This window comes from Condylostylus longicornis, unplaced genomic scaffold (genome assembly GCF_029603195.1).
Source record: "Condylostylus longicornis isolate FDR11 unplaced genomic scaffold, ASM2960319v2 ptg000107l, whole genome shotgun sequence".
NCBI classification, from domain to species: Eukaryota; Metazoa; Arthropoda; class Insecta; order Diptera; family Dolichopodidae; genus Condylostylus; species Condylostylus longicornis.
In genome coordinates, this window is record NW_026578075.1 from 4,869,381 (window position 1) to 4,885,591 (window position 16,211).

The 16,211-nt window shown below is 23.9% G+C and overlaps 1 protein-coding gene across 11 annotated transcripts in view; it reads left to right on the forward strand.

The window, feature by feature from the left end:
- The window catches only part of LOC129614258 (F-actin-monooxygenase Mical), a 113,514-nt gene that overhangs the window by 32,315 nt on the left and 64,988 nt on the right, over nt 1-16,211 (forward strand). For all 11 annotated transcript variants that reach the window (XR_008697370.1, XM_055528763.1, XM_055528765.1 and 8 more), the window contains one exon: nt 11,775-11,793. The gene's annotated coding sequence lies outside the window, so the exon portion shown is untranslated. The remainder of the gene's footprint in view (nt 1-11,774; nt 11,794-16,211) is intronic.

A 16,211-nucleotide genomic window follows, 5' to 3' on the forward strand; every position in this document is an offset into this window, starting at 1 on the left:
TATAGGTTGAATGACGTACTTTGGTTTAAGTTGATTTAAAATTTTGCCACATGAAATTTATTTTCATAGCCTATTTAATCGCTTAACTTAAATAAAACTCTCTTTAATCATATAACAGTAAAAAGTTTCAAAGAGTAAAAGAGAAAATTTTTAAATTAACAGTTTAACTATGATAACAAAAAATTTATAAATAAATTTAAAAACAATAATTATATTATAGTTGCACATACATAAAATTATAAAGAGAAAATTTTAAGGTTCGCAAACTATCAATTGGGGCATACTGATCGTTCTAAATATAATAAGTATATGTATGCATGTAAAATAACTTAAAATCATTCGCTTAGTTGACTACTTATTACAAAAAATTAAAATTAATTTTATTCGATATTTGCACCCACCTACTTAATATATTGTTTCTGTTTTAACAATTAATTTTGCCAATAATGCTATGCACAAGGTGACTATAGAAAATACTGCAATTTGTACATAAACATATTTACTTATATCGTATTTGTATACGTACGTATCTTATGACACTTGTTATTTATTATAATTTTACAAAATAAAAATAAAAACAAAAAAAAAACTCAATGAAATGAACATCTAATCAACATAATATAACTTTTATACCTGTTTGTATTTTCAAAATACACTCTCATATACCTACAAATCTGGATCCATAACATCTACATATGTAGTTATGCCACCAAATGAATATGGGCATACATAAATTGTAATACATAAAAGCAATTTGGTTATTGTTTCATTAAAAAAAGTATGTGTTTCAAGAATATTTACGATTATTGCAGCATAATGAGCCCCTCAATTGTGATTTAGAAAAGAAAAATGTATTCAATTGATTAAACCGATGATTTATAAAGGAGTGCATTATTTTACCTCGATAATTTAAAGGAAAAACTGACACTTTTAGAACTAACTGAAATTGTGGCGGAAGTGCTCAAATATAAAATTAATATCAAATTTAGTTTTACCCAGATTTTGTTGTGCATTTTCTACATAGAAGAAATACATCGAAACTTTTCTGCTTTTACAGGTAATAATCTGCTATTTTCGGGAATTCATAATGTAAAAACTGGAGTAGAAATAATTTTCTAAGTAAGAATTATTTTTTTTTTTTATAAAGTTTCAACACTTTATCTCGAAGATCAATATTCTCGAAGTCTATGTAGATGAATTGACGGACGAATGGGCGGAGTAAAATTATTAGACAATTTTTTGTATATAGCATTCAATTTCAGGTATACGCGATTTTATATAAATATTATGTGTATATTTATATGTACTCGTACTTGCATATTCGTTCAGTTGTTTACCCTTCATATAACAAGTCATTTTATAGTTGATTTAATAATGTATTGGTTATTCAATATTCCGGAAATTAAAAAAAAGGGTGTTAAGAGTATGCACTTGACCGACCAACTTTATCAGAAAAAAAAGCAAAAACAAAAATAAAACCACTGTCTACACAAGTACTTATACTTGGGATTCTTAATGCACGAATGATTTGACTGATATATATATATATATACATATGTGTAAATGCCTACTTTCCATATTTGCACTTTACATAAATATTTATATAAGTATATGTATGTACATATTTATTAAAATGTACATGTAAATATTTAAATATAGATAATAATAAAAAAAAGTCGAACAAATAATTAAAATTTAAAAAGAAATTCTTTTGTTTATTCTTCGTTCCCCCTTATCTTCATTATGTTACTCTCTTTATTCTCACAAGTATGCATATTATAAATATATTTATGTATATGTATACGAAATATTATGAATCCAGCACCTTCCTATAAAACAATCACTTATAAATCGCAAAAATTCAAGTATATTTTATGAAAAGAATTTTTATTATGTAAAATTATGTATATTAAAAAATATGCTTATTTTATGAGAATGGGAGATAATTATAATGCCATAGACATAAGAAAAAGAAAGAGAAAAAAAAAATGTTTGCAATCTGATATTGCAACAGTTTTAAATATAAAAATTTTTTTCTAACATAATAGCTATTATGGAGTAAGGAATAACAATAAAAATAAATTAGAATTCTTATATGCATGTATGCAAATATTTTGGAAATAAAAATTCTTCAAAAGATTTTATATAATAAGTATCATTAAGTATATTGCAAATTAGTTAATTAAAATATCTTTGTATTAAATCAATAGAAAACAATTTTAAAGATGAATTATCATTGAATAAAATATTATCAGTCTAATGATTAATTATTTTAAAATTTGATCCATTTACTCGAGTATAGACAACTATACTCGTAGTGTTTTACAGTTTATTAAAATACACAATAACTAACAATATTTAGCTTAAGGAGCATGGAAAATGTGACACACGACACTTGCTTCTTTTGAGTGTATGCACAGCATTAACATTGCGCTTCTCACATCCTCTTTTCTACAAAAGAAAAATTATTTTTATGGAAGGAGGTGTGAGGAGCGTAAAAGAAAAACTCTACATACGCTAATTGCATACTCGTAAAAACAGGGCCAATATAGAACATCTAAACTTATTGTAAAAAGGGTTCACGGCTGACAATAGATGGCCTTAATAATTTTATTTTTTTTATGTTATATATTACATTATGTATACACTTATATATTATATATACTATATATGTATGTACTTTGAAATCTTATTAAATTTATTAATTAATTATTATGACAATTTAAATACAAACAAACTTACATAAATTATAATCTTATATTGATAAATCATTATAATTAATCATTATTAAATATCTTGTCTATTTAATATTCTTAAAGAGAAGAGAGTGGGTGTTTGATGCCTTCTATAAATTTTATTTCAATGTATTTTTATGAAATAATTAATTTGGTAACAAAATACCTAATGTTTAAATTTAATTTTTACTCAATTTAAAGAAGAAATTTTTTTGTTTCTCTATACTTATAAGCTTTTTTACTTTTTTTTTCTATTTTTTATTTCGTTTAAAAATAATTTAAATTTATGTCGATGCTCTTCTACAAGAACCCGAAAAAGTTGAATGCAAAAAGAGAGATGGCTGACAAGGGATGAGGGGGGCGCGCAAAAATATAGCAAAAGATTTGTTATTCAAAATTATTGTACTGTTTGCTTTCTTATTCTATTATTTTTTGCATTGTGTACTTATAGGAAAATCTATTGATCTTTAAACTAAAATGTTCTGGCTATAATCCAATATAAAAATTGTATTCTGTTCCAAGATTTTTTTTTCTAAATTAAATTTAATTAAAATAATTATAACAATGCAAAAATATGTGCAATATTGCAATATTTCTGTCCTGTTCTCTTACAGCCTCGATTATAAATAGTTTTTATTTAGGGTAAAGTGCAAAATCTCTTTAGGGTTTATTCGACCGAGAATACAAAATATTAGAGAAATAAAAAATAAAGAATTTTTTTCTTATTTTATTTTTAGTTTTTTTTTTTTGTGTTTTTGCTTTAATCTTTTTAAAATATGTGCATATTTCTTTTATGAATTTATTTTGAAAGTTTTATGACAATTGAAAATTATATTGTTGCCTTTTTTAACAAATAACTTATAATGTACTTATGTACTTAAATTGAAAATTTTTTTATTTTGTCTTTAAAATGTTCTTATAAGTGTTTTCAATTACGGTACATATAGTAAATACTGAGAGAATTGAATAAATTTAATAAAAAATTTGAGAAATTGTACAGAGGTGTATTTAAAACTTTCATTTTATAGAGTAATATTATTCAAATTGAAGTACACGACTCTATTTATAATCAAATACTTTATTTTAGTATTGTTGATATTGTCGCCATAGTTTCAACTTAAATTATTTTATATTTAATTTTTACAACATCGTGGTTACTTGCCGTGACGTCCATTTTATAAACATAATTGCAAAGTTTGCTCAAAAATAAAAGAACTTCCAAGTAATGCTTATAATACAGAGCTTTTGCTTTGCAAAAATAATGCGTTGCTTACAATTCGCATTTTAATTTTGGAGTTTTACTAGAAGTCATCAATTATTGTCACATACTTAATTTGTTTTTAACAATTCTATTCTTTCAAATTCTTAAATAATTTATACCTAAGCTATAATTTATACCTAATATATTATCGAGCATCTATTTTAGTAGAAGACCCATTTTAGAGAAGAGTTGAGGGTAATGCAAACCAAATGCAAACAAAAAAAAATTAATTTGCGCTATTAACATTTTGTTTACAAAAAGGTAAACTTTACAACTTGGATTGTATAACATTATCAAAAATTTTGGGTTTGGAACTTTGATAATATAAGATTGCTAGCTTTATGTTTTATTTGAAAAGTAAATGTAACGGTAATTTAGTTAAAAAACAGGTGGGAAAGTGACTAAGTGATAAAATAATTTTGTTAGCCAAGGGAAATGAGTACCAGTGTCATATTGCAATTTGCTCTTTTTTTTTAACAAATTCAACATAAAATTAACAAAAAATATTAAAAAATTTTAATTAATAGCTAGATTTCAAATATATTGGCATTTTTTGTGTTGTATAAATTATGAAAACTAAATCTAAATTTCATTAAAATTACAACCACATACATATATAAAATTTTCACAATCATCTTTATAATATCTTAATAAATTAAATTCCAATTATGTATGTATAACAAAAATTTATTGATTTTTATTTAAACTTTTTGACCCCCAATTTATTTATTTATTTTCTTTTGGAGTACGCTACGTTACCGAATACTAACTATTTATACTTAGTAGAATTTTCTATTTGTGTTTTGAATATATTCAAATATTTTCCAAATACAACGATGGAACACATACATACATGCATATGCATAAATACCTTATAAACAAAAATTGAGTTACAATTGCACCGGAAGTGAATGTGATATTTTTATGGCAAGGCAGCAATATGAACTAAAAGTCTAAGTATATAAATATAGTTATATAGATGTACATATATATGTGTGTATGTGTTCCTAATTATGTACATATATTTTTATTTAAAAATTTCTAATTAAAATTAAAAAAGAAAATAAGGGAAAAAAATTCACAATAATAAAGAATAAAATTTATTTTTAAATAACATTTTTCTATTTTAGGCATTTTTAAAATATTGAAATAAATGTTTCCATTTTAGGTTTTTTTTTTTGATTTAATAAAAATAAAATCAAATATTTATTAATATTATAAATTTTCTTCTTATTGTTTCAATTATGAATTTTTTAAATAAACTATTGTGAATTAATCATTTCATTTTTAAACAAAATTAATTGTAAAATTTTAATTGAAAATATTGTAAATTTTCTGCTACAAAGATTTCTGTCAAAAAAAAAAAAATAACATCGCTTTAATTACCTTAATATTTTAATAAAATAATGACTAAATTTATGATGAGATTTTTCTGACTACAATGGTAAGGTGACTCAGTGTTGGCTGCTATTTAGAGTTTTTCCGATATTATTTTCGGTATTTCTTTTGATTTTATTTTTGTATTAAATTATTTTTGATATATTGGAATTAAATGATTTTTCTTTCCTTGATTATTCACATCCAGGAATTTAAATAGATTTTTGAATTATTATAAAAGAAATTAGAAATTAAAAGTAAAATTCAATTAGAAACTTGAAAAAATTGTCTAATTTTGACTATAAAAGAATAGCAGAAATTAATTATTATTTTAATAATGGAGGATTATAATTATTTTTTTTGGGCGAAATAATGAGTCTGTTTTCAGTTCCTCTTTGTTTTTTCTGCCAATTGTGAATGGCGTAAGTATATGGAAATTAATGAAGTTTTAAATGGAATTTAGAACAAAGAATAACAATCACAAATATGAAGAAAGAAATTTTTCTAATTCAAGATAAGACACTAGGAACAAAGAGTATTAAGTAGGGTTAAGAGGATTTCTAAAAATTCGACCATTTGTAATATGGCTTTCGGAATGCACTTCTTTTTTTTTGTCATTAAAAAAACTACTAAATATAACTTTATAGATTATTGATTAAAATGTATTTGAGGATTCTTAAATTTCTTTTCCGGGGTATCTGTTATTTGAAAAGACAATACTTATGTTGACTTAAACAAGAACAGAAAAACAAAAAACTTATTATAAAATTGTAATAATTTTTTCGGCCAACAGAATTTTTAAGTAAAAATGTAGGACGTATTTTTATTTTTAATAATTTGCGTTCGGACTACCAAAAACTTTCGAAATCTGTCCAAAAAAGACCCATTTTTCGACAGCTTCTCAATTTCACACTAGAATAATGTTAAATAGAATTTGTCTTTAAATAATATTTAAGTAAAGGAAACAGAAATAATATACTAATTAGATTACCTTCTTCGACCTGACATATTTTTTCAAGTCTGAAAAGCGGTGTACAAAACCCTAGACCACTCAAAACGTTTTTTTTTTTTTATACTCGTATATAGTAAGTTTTAGAATTAATTCATATAAGTAGGAACCTATAAGACTATTAAATTTTTAATAATATAAAATTCATATAAGCTTAATGTATAGCTTTAATAAACCTATAAATTTCCTTAAGTATTTGCTTTAAAATAAGTTAATAAAACTTCTTCCATAGAATATTAAATTTTTTTTTATTATTTTCAGACAAGTATTCACATGTTTTGTCCATAACACAATCATTATTTCATTTTTCATGTAAATTACATAAAATTTTTACAATAAAATGCACATGACATTTTTTTAATACTTAATATACTTACTTTTTAATATTCAGTCAACTTACGCTGCTATTATATGGATAAATATTATTCGCGAAATTAAATTTTAGAGATTTTCTTATATACATTAATTTAATAATTTATTCAATTTGACATTAACCAATTTAGAATGGTATGGAAATATGCTTTTGTTATTCAATTCTTTTGTATAAAAATTTCATTATGGTCATCGTGCAGTGAATAAATTGAATTATAAACAATAATTATTAACATGAACAGTGCGTGTATGTGTAGACAAGTTTTTTTTTTGTTGAATGACTTTTTAATTTTCACATACTTTCTTTGTATAGAAATTTGTATATATAAAAGGGTGAAAGGAGGGTTATGGTTTCTGTATTGTAAATGGTAGACAATGTCATTGCACGGAATTGTGTTTGTGCGGTTTAATTATGCTCTATTATTGTTAGTTCAAGTTCAAATGAATTAGATATTTGAAAAAAAAAATTTCCTTATATTAGATTATTAGTCATGCTATTATTATTTTTTTTCAAGATTCAAAGGGAAGTATTTTCTTTATCAGATATAATTAATAGTCTTGAAGAATGTTTCCGACTTTAGTTAAATAATTTTGAGACTTATTTATAATAAGCTTAAAAAGTTGAGAAAAAAATTAAAAAATATTTAACTTTTGCGAGTATTGTAAGTATTGTAATCTCAATGTATGCACATATGTAAATTTATAAATTATCCTCTCACCACCGATATGAATATTTTTCAATAACATGTTTCTCAAGTTTTGTATATTATTTGTATAAAGTTGAAAAAAAAAACAAATTGTGGACTGGGGTCGGTTTTTCAAAAAGTAAGGATGATTTTTTATAAATTGCCAGAAGTTTCTTATTGTCCCTGGCAACATTTTCAAAAGTATTAGAAACTTTCATAAAGGCGATACTGCGAAAAAATAATGTGACAGTTGTATAAAAACTGCGGCTATTTTTAATTCCCATTGTTGTTCCAAGTTTGTGAACAAAAATTTTCTAGTTCATACATTTATGTTTCCTTACATATATCGTCTCTTTCGCTCTAAATATTTTGCTTTTAATCGGATTAATGGCCTTTAATGGAAACAATTTTGGTGTTCGGAAGGCAGTATCAATCAATTTGTATGGTACTAGTACTATACTAGTAATAGTACATAGTAAAACCCCAGGCATTTCAAAATGTGAAATAAAACAAAAGCTATTCAGCTGATTTAACTGCGCTAACCATGATAATTTATACACTTATTTTTAGTAAATTAGAATTGCTTTTGAACACACTTGGTTTGCAGAATTTTTTATGAACATCAATATAGCGCAGTTTTTGCTATATATTGCGATATGAAAAAGCCTGTTAAGTTTCTAAATTCTACCTTTGAGGTTTTGACTTCATATCCCAAAAAATTTGGTTTTGGCTGCTTTCGTGCATATAACGTTAGTGTTGACTATGTAAAATTTATGACATATGAAATGCATATGTATATAAAGCGTAAGTATTTGTTGCAAAAACGAACTCACCCATAATGAATATTGTTCTCTATAAATGTTTAATTGCTATTATCTCTCCATACACTATTAATTGCAATTCATTTTAGTATTGCCACTTGTATTGAATTATTTTTCATGTTGAGCTATCAACCACACTGTTTTCCATTATTATTAAATGTTTTGCATAGAAAATTTTTATTATAAAATTTCAATTTATTCAAAATTTCTAATTTAGTATGTATATTTGCTGTTAGACGAACATGAATGAAAGTACATTTTTACTATACAAGTTAGTTACTCTTCAACTAAAACTAGTTTTAATTTTTAATTTAATAAATTGCAAAAAAAAAAAAAACACAAATATCTCTAAATCTCATCAATGTTACTCTTTTTTTTTTCAACAACATTTTTTTAATTTCACGTCATGATTTCATATTTATGGTAATGTAACTATGCATAACTAACTACATATATTGAAAAAAAATAATAATAATTTTAATTTTCGTAATTTTATTATTAAGTTGGGGCAGTATTCCGTAACTTACATTGAATTTATAATATAAATATTTTTTGTTCTAATTTTAACATTACATTCCATAGCATATTCCTCCCCTATTGGGAGGTCATGTGATGCCACTAAATTTTGGATGTTGAATTTTCGGTGGGCACCCACTTTCTCACAGTAAGGTAGCGTAAATAAACTATTTTTTAAGAGACATGCTTCTGGCTGACATGGTTGAGATAAATAGAAAGTTCGATTAAACCAGTTTTGATAAAATTTTATATGTAAGTTTATTTCGGCTATGTCACAGATTGATCAACTTTTGAGATACATCAGGTCTCGAGAACTATGAACTTAAATCTGTTCACCCCTTCATATCAAGTTTTGGCTATCAGTTTTCAAAATAGTTCATATAATTTTGTTTTTTTTTTTTTTAATTTTTAGTACGTTTAAAATTTATAGTTGGTAAGCGTACGTCAGGCTTCAAAATTCGAACCTTTATTAGGACGGGTTGATTTTACATTTTTGATCATTTTTAAGAACTATATCGATTTTGAAGCAATATATATTGCAGAATTGTCAACTAACTAAGAATTCATGGTGCTTAAACTTGATATTCGTACCAAATAAGAGATGTATTCTACATTTTTGACCAAACATTAAAGTAAAATAAAATTTTATAACAATTTCACCCCTACCATTATTAAATTATGAAATTTCTCCTCATCTTTTTTACGTCGTATAATAAATTATTTTTACTGTTGATATCTTAATAATTGGAAATTGGGCTTGGATTTTTTTTTAATATTATCCTACTTATTTTTGTTATAATGGAAATGGTAATTAAGTTATAAACGCGAAAATTTATTGCAGCTTAAAGTATTTTCAATATATTTCTCTTAACATTTTCATTATATTTATGTACATATGTATATATGTGTGTATGTTGTTATATAGTCACGTTCAATTGTGTGTATATATTGCGAGAATTTTTTTTTCCAATTCATTTTTTGTAACTTGTTTTTCTCAATTCTATGAAAAGTTTTTTAAAATAATTATGTTTTTTTTTTTGCGATGGTGGTCCATTTACCTTGACCACATTTATGTTTTTTTACTCACGTGTCTTTGTGTAAAACCAGAAAATAAATTTATTTCCACAATAGTATAACAAATTCATTTGCTATTTCGTAAAGATTTTGCTATCTATGAACGTCAAGTAATATAGAATTAAGACAAGAAATTAATTTTGGTGTTACTGGTTTGACTTTTTTGTTTTTAAGTTTTCTCTATATGTACTTAATTTCCTAACACTAGTATAACACTTGATTTTTTTAAAATTATTAATAGTAGAATATGTTGTTTATATTGTTGATGTGTGTGTTAGTATACGAACTAAAATTTAAAGTTCGTGTGTGTTGTACGACTTATAATTATAATTTCATATTATTTGCACTTATTAAGACAACAGTACAGAATTAATTTACCCACTTTATAGAAGTATTTAGCATTTAGATTTATAATTGTATAAAAGTGTTAACGCCTATACAGATTTCATTTTCATATTTAGAAAAATATTTAATTGTGGCCGTTTTATGAAGTAGAATTCTTTTAAAAATATTACATAAATTAATTTTAAAAGTCAATAAAGCGAATAATTAGTGTAATAAAAGCAGAAACGGAAAAGAATTTTTTACTATTGTGAAATACAAAAATATGTTTTTGAAAGTGAAGCGGTTGATTTATTTTCAGACACTTTTTTTTTCTTGTATTTAATGCAAGAACATTGAATGTAAAACTGTTATATGTAAAATTGTGACAAGTTATGAATTGGTGTAGCAAACGTAGCTAGTATATTTCCGTGAGGTATGTTGGGGCGAAGACAATTTCCATTTATATTTTATATTTGCAATTTAATTTTAAACTAGGCAATCGTTGTAGTTATTAGTCAGTAAATCTACTCAATTAAACATATGTATATGTATATGTACCAGGTATGTAGTGTGACACAATTAAAGAATGATAAGAAACACTAAAGTTAATAACTATTTATTTGATGCATGATAAAGATAAACTAGAAGAGAAAATAAAAAACTAATGATAAAAATAAAATAAATTGGTTGCAATTTTTTAAAGAAATTTGTTACAATTTTTTTAATTTGATATTCTAAGACTTTTAAGCTGAGATGCAGTTAGGATATTGATGATTTTAGTATTGTAATAGATTTGGTATTGTAGTTCACCGAAATTCTGTTAATATTGCAAATAAAATTTTTATGAAGTAAATCTATATGAGACTGTAAATTTAGTTAAATGAACAGTTCAATGTAAGTCTATTGAATTGCTAAGAATCACTAATAGAGAAACAGTTTTATTTTTGGCTCCTATTCGCATATTTTATTCGATTTTGATCATTCATCATTAAAGTTCATAAACTCTTGCTTATAAATTACCTTGATTAGTAGTGTTCTAATATATTCTAATGTCAAAACAAGCAGCCATTCTTCAATGGCTTACAAAGTTGAATGTTTCCAAAAAGAAAACTATAAATTTTCATTTTAATAACAAATCCATTGTTGTTTTTTTTTTTTTAATATAAAAATATTTAATTTCGGCACCATAAAATAAAAAGAAAAGTTAAGTAGCGATAAAATGTTATGTTTAATTTTTGTTTTTTGCCTTATCTTTAATATCTATGTGTCATTTAAATATTTACCAATTTCTGATGATAAGATATTCGCGATTTAATCGTCCATTTACCATTACTTATATCGAAAATTTTACTTTTTCTTATCAAAGGGCTGTTATCGCTGTTATCACTATCAATTCAAAATGCTATGAACTAAATTTTTTATTTTATTTGATTTTTGTATGCGCGCACTATTTTAAATTGACTTTTAGTAATTTCGTAATTTTCTATAGTCGTAATCAAAAATCTTTTGATTAATAAATAACTATTTCAATTTATTATAATTATTGAATATTGTATTTTATTAAAAAAATTTGACTAATTTTTCTTTTTTATTTTTCAGATTTTAGTAAAAGATTTCAGTAAGTATTCAAAAGTAAACGATTATAAAATTATATTAAATAAATGGGATCTTTGTTTTATATTGAATTTAAACTATCAATTTGCTAATAAGAATATGATTTTCTATTGCAAATAGGAATTTGAATTTTAAATTACTTATAGAAGCTTGTTAATTGTGTAATGGCTTATTTTCTCCATTGCTGAGATTCTATTGCAATTAGTGCAGAACAGCTGTCACAGGAGCATTTGTCGACTTTCAACTGTATAACAGAGGGCTTAAAAAATCTGAAAATCGCTATAGCTTCTGAAATGCCAGATTATTGAAGGATACAAACCTACATATCCATTCATTTCTATCTATATAAATTATATGTAGTTATAGTATAGATAACGATTAATATTTTCTTATAGGAGTCTTGTTTTATTCAAATCAAAAAAACTAATACGGGTAATTAAGTTCATATTTTTTTTGTTATTTAAATTTTAAACGAAAACAAACGCAATTGATTAACATTTTTAATTTTTACTTTTTATTTTTAAATCAATATAAAGGTGTTCAAGTGGGAGTATTGCCAAGTAAATTTAATTTTTTTTTCCTTTGAATTGAGTGTATAGGTATTTACGCCAATTTTATTTAAATTTTTAAAAAATTACGTACATATATGAACGCTGATCGTTCATTAATTAAGCGTTTTTTTTCTTATAATTTTCTCCTTATTTATAAATTTATTGAACATACATATATGAACGATTTCAATGCCGGACACGAAATTCACTATACTTACACATTATAAAAATTTTATTCACAATATCAAAAAATATAAAAATAAAAAATTCATTTAATTTAACCAGAAATAGAAATGCATTGTAGGTAATTTGTGCATATTTGGAATTCAATAATGTATTCAAAAAGATACAAAAAAGAAAAACAAAAGAATTTTAAAATTAAATAAAAATAAAAGAATAAAATAACGCAAAATCCATAAAATATTTTCAGTTGCATTGCAATTTTTCAAGTATAAAATCAAATTTGTGAATTTTTATCATATGTTTGAGTGCATTGCAGGGGGGGAGTTTTCTTATCATTGCTCTCGCTATTTTTTACAAAAATTTTTATTTTGACTTGAGCTGCATTCAGAAAACCCTTTTAAAAGCTTTTCAAAATATTAAAAAAGAATTTTGTTTTCTTGAATTTTCATTTTCAACAAAATTTTTAATGTGCAAGCAATAAAATCCCTTAAATTTTTCTATTAAATCGATTTTCTAAATGTAAAATTTATAAATTTATTCGTATATGTTTTATTTTTAACTTTAGATTTAGGTCGGAAAACTTGTAATGAGAAAATAAAGGAAAATAAAAAAATTTTATAAGTTAAAAATAAAAATTAAATCGAATAAACGGTAAAATTTTTTTTTTATTTCACATTCATAAAATTACTTGGGGTCCGAATTTTTTTTTTTTTTTGCGCCCAGGCGGATCGATTTTATCGTACAGTACAAAAAATAAAAATTAAAAAATAAAATACGAACAATTCAACTACGTAAGCAAACAATATTTTCCTTAAAGAAGAAAACAACCAAATAAAAAAAAAGACAAAATAAAAGGGAAAATAAAAAAAAAAATTTTTTTTATTACTGTGAAATGGGGTTAAATGAAAATGCCGTAACGGAATAGTTACAATCCCGTTATTACGAAATACCAGTGTTAAATACACAATTTAAACTAATTTTTCAATTCGAGTAGTTAATGAAAATGAGACGGTGGTGGGGTTTGTTCGGTGTCAGTTTATTTTTAAACTCTTAGGAGAGAAGCTTCTTAAGATATTTTTCTTCCTTACTTCTTTGTTAGAAAATTATTTACTTAACTCTAGACTAAATAATAACAGGTAAGAAAAGAGTTTTAAATAGTAACTGAAAATTAGTTGTCGCTTTATTTTAAAATATAAAAGGGTTTAGGTTAAATTAACCTTGGTTTTAGCAAATAAAGATTTTATTAATACTTTACATTCCATTTTCATTTGTGTATTCTTTCGACGGAAATACTTGTAAGCAAATTATTTTGTCTCTCTGTGCAGAAATAACAAAATTTATCGAACAGCTAAATTTTGTGAGTGATGCCCTACTTTTTCAGAGTGATTCAAATTATAACTTGTAATTAGATTAAATTCAACAATCTTTATTACAATACTCTAAAATTTTTTTGACTCGACGTTCATAAGTCATTGTATTTGATTATGTTATTAAACTATAAATAGCACTATGATTCGATAATTAACTATCACAATTCTATTTCGTGTTTTATTTTGAGATTTACTGAATAATTTAATGATGCAATATGAGTTCTGAATTTAAAAGAGCCGCAGTATTAGCAATAAAATTAAAAATTACTAAAATTCTTAAATTCCAATTTGTTAATTTGTATTAAGCTAACATTAAAACAAAACTGATGTTAGTCAAAAATGCGGTAAAAATTTTTATTTTATAATTAAAAGAAACTCGCCCCATTCAACGGTAAAGAATACTTTATTTTTTCATTTTATTTATTTAAATTTTCATGTTATGTACGCTTTTCTTTCGAAATTAATTGTTAAAAATAAATCGATGTTTCGTATACACATACATATATATATATATATATATATATATATGTATATATAAGTATGCATTCCTGCAATAAAACACTAAACTTTTTAAACAAAGTAAATGAATGCATTTAAATTTCATATACGTAGGTACTTTGATATCTTTGCATTTTTTATTTATTTAATTTATTTTAATATTGAAAATTAAAAAAAAATTTTGTTTGTTATCGCAACAAATTTCGATATTATGTACAAATAAAATGAATTCACCTGAAAAATTTAATTTGATTGAGTTTATGAAAGCAATAAAGAACCATAGGGAAAGTTGAAATTATATTAAAATTGCTTGTGCATATTTGTAATTTACGACATTCTTACGATATTTTTTATTTTTATAAATTTGCATTGATTAATGTTTATTTTACTAATTTAATTTTTTGATTAAGATGAAAATAATATTTTTCGTCATATTTTTAATCGTTTTTAGTACATATTTTCAAGAAAATATTGAGAACAACATGTTAATTATGATTTGATCTACCCTCCGTTCGCCCGTACATTTGTTTGCAAAAAATTTCCGAATTTTAATACGAAAACTTTTTGAATTTTAACATATAAACGCAAATGGTTCCTCGCGACAAAAGTACCTCACGTACTTTGTCTTTCTCCATATATTTTATATATTTTTCCAACTCACTCCTTCCAGGTTATCGACTTCCAAATATGTGACAGCTTTCATCGCGACGTAATAATATTTTTATCTTAAGTGACCTGATAAGATCGAATTCGAACATTATTGTTAGACTTCTTAAAATTTTTGTTTTCGTCCTAAAACTATGCAATAATTATTTATTGTTTAATATAAGCCATGATTTGATCCGAACTTATCCGTTTAGTCAGAGATTTTGTGTAGCTTTATTGCAATTAAACATTAGATTTATTTATTATTATAAATAAATCTACAGTAAACTAATTTTATTAAAATTAGAAATGTTTTAATTTCAATGATTTTTTTTCATAACAATAAGAAATAAATTTTGCAGAACAACTTTAATTGTACACATATTGTATGCAAATAATTTCATACATAATTAATTAAAAAAAAATTGTATATTTTTAAAATTGGATTTCTACCTTAATTATATTTGACATTTACAAATTTCAAAATACAAACATACATACATTCATATGCATATTAATATACATAAATTATAAATATTTAATAAGCAATAAAATTATTATAAAAATATAAATAAAAATATTATTATTGCTCTGAAATGATTAATTTTGAAATTAAAAAATAAAATTTTCTTTCTAATTCTAAAAAGTCTTAGAAATAAAAATAGATCAGCGTTATCATCACCAATTATGAGTGCTATATGTACATACCATATATAATATACAAGGTGCAATACAAGGTAAATTTTTAAACTTTTTCCTTATAAATTCTAATACTAAGTATGAAGGTTATCTCCTTAAATTAATTTTTACTTGTTGATGAAAAGTGTCAAGCTTTTAATGTCCAATTAAAATGAGAATGAATTTCAAAAAACAAAAAAAAAAATGATGTGTGGTCAACACATAACCGACCACATTCTTAAAGTGTTCCTTTAAGTATTTGTTTCAAATTTCAATACCTCAACTAAGAATCAAACGTAAAACTGTTCCTTATTAGTGATTTATTTTCCGTCACCTGATTTCTCTGCAAAATTTCTGAATAGAAGTTCTGTATATTAATTCCTGAGATATGATCGGTTAAGTAAGATGTAAAATCGGCCTTGAGTGAAATTTCTGTTTCCGAGCCTTGATATTCAAGAAAAATTTATTGGTTCATTGGCTTAGTAACCAAATTTTAA